We start from the raw sequence: 2,281 nt of genomic DNA, 5'->3' as shown, positions 1-2,281 counted from the left end.
ACATCCTCAGCCAATGCCGCTGCAGCCCTGTTGACGATGTCTACTGCGTTGTCCAAGTAGCGGTTTCTGGAACGTGCTACATTTGTTCGCTACATCGTGATGTGATAAAAAGAAAAACTGGCAGCACTCCACAAGGTTGCAGAAATCTTTCAAAATATGTTCGAAAAATATCTTGATATTGTAGGAACTGCTTTACATGTTCAAGGAAAAAATTGCCAAAACTCAACGCAATTTTTAGCAACTTCAATCTCGCACTTTATTATACTAAAATTAATTTTTTTTTAGATTCTAATTAAAATGTTTGCAATTTATGTGAAACCTTGCAGAATTTTTTTAATTTTTGTACAAAGTTTGATTCAAAACCTGAGATCTACCACATTTGTTTGAAATCTACCACATTTTTTTCCAAATTCTACCACACAAATTTTTCTTCAAGTCCGATCACTGATGAGCAGGCATGGGCAGAGACAAGGCGCATCAATACAAGGTGGTGTTGATTGATCAGCTGATTGGATATTTTAGTCTCTACACTAGTACAGGAGAATGTCATCCAAGACGAAGCGGCGCAACTTTAGGATGTCAACAAAAGAAAATGATGAAAGTTATCTCCTATTCCCTTTCGTTTTGATATCCGCCTGTACCAAAAAGCAATAACAAAATACACGGGACTTTTACTTATATGCAATCACCACCACCTTGTATAGATGCGCCTTGGGCAGAGACTTGGTTTTGCTGAGAAGCAAAACCGACGTACGCCGGTGCGAACTCACGACGATGTATCACAAGGAAAAAAAAGAAATATAAACACTTGTATTAGAATAAGTATATATGTATGTAAGATGGTTTATTGCAAGCGCATATACGAAGTTATATGCCTTACTCAAATACTATGTACATAAGCAAAGTATGATATTACCTTAAATAGTGATCGCTGACTCAATGCTGCTGTCGGTCTGGCTGCTGTCATCCAAAAGAACCGCAGTTCAAACCGAACATCGCATTAAATAATCTTGAACTTCGAAAGAAGCCCACCGGTAGTTTTCCCGCAGCGGTGTAGCTTTGCAGCGAACAGCGGTGCAGAACACTTACCAGTGGTTCCCAACTATTGAAGGCTTTTGGCTTCAACATTGCCGCCAGCCTTGCAATACTGAGGAATTGCAAGATGCTTCAAATTAGATTACTTAAAAAGTAGGTTTAGCTAGAGATTGAAATATAATATATACAAATTCAAATTCAGTACGATACTTAAAACTAGGGTGCGTGCAAAAAATATTAAATTGTTGAACTCTCTTGTGTTGGTTTTTTTTTTTAAATTTATTCAAATAATTCAGTTCCAATTAAATGCAAATTTTAAAAATACTATATAATTTACCCAGTAAGGGGTCGCTGTGCCTTAAAGGGCACATGGGCCAGAAAGGACCCAACCGAAAATAGAGTTCTGGGCGGTAGGAAACCCAGGATAAGCAATAAGTTCGCCTCTTATGATTTTATGATATACAGCGTGGTGACGAATAACTGTTACCCAGGTTTTTTTGAGAAATAAAAGGGTCCTTTAAAGATTTTGCGAAAAAAGTATTTTATTGATAATTTTCCACAGATTTTACTTTAGTTGCATTAATTAGTTTTTAAATTTTAATCCTTATCTACATTTGCCAGCAGTGTAAACTTTGAGAGAAAAGTTCATTTGGCACGCAAGTCTTTTTCAGGTGTATTTTTTCTTAGGCTTTGTATAAAAAAAAAAGTACAAAAAAGAAAAAAACTGTATAAGGTTGGTCGAATGAATGACCGTCCTAGTCACCAGTTCCGAGTCTATTCGATTTTTGAGTATGAGGCCTTAGGTTGGACAGAAGGGGGAGTATAAGGGACTCAAAATGGAGAAAATTAGCCTATGGTTACAGAAGATATGGAATAAATTAACTGACGAAGACCTGCGTGCCAAATGGACTTTCCTCTCAAAGTTTACACTGCTGGCAAATGTAAATAAGTATTAAAATTTAAAAACTAATTAATGCAACTAAAGTAAAATGTGTGGAAAAATAACAATAAAATACTTTTTTCGCAAAATCTATAAAGGACTCTTTTATTTCTCAAAAATATCTGGGTAACAGTTATTCGTCGCCACGCTGTACATCCCCACCGAAAATCAAGGCGACGGCAGAGGAAGTGTGGAAACCAGGATCGGCGAGCTTGAGGTTAATGAATTTGTCCCGCGTCGCTTGGCTGAGGTGACGAGTGGGAGTTTTCAACCCGATCTCCGACAGTACCCTCGCCGGCAAGGAGA

The sequence above is a fragment of the Rhagoletis pomonella genome, unplaced genomic scaffold (assembly GCF_013731165.1).
Source record: "Rhagoletis pomonella isolate Grant_MI unplaced genomic scaffold, Rhpom_1.0 Rhpom_scaffold_00002, whole genome shotgun sequence".
NCBI classification, from domain to species: domain Eukaryota; kingdom Metazoa; phylum Arthropoda; class Insecta; order Diptera; family Tephritidae; genus Rhagoletis; species Rhagoletis pomonella.
The sequence above is the reverse complement of the archived record's forward strand: the minus strand, read 5'-3'. Positions refer to the sequence as shown.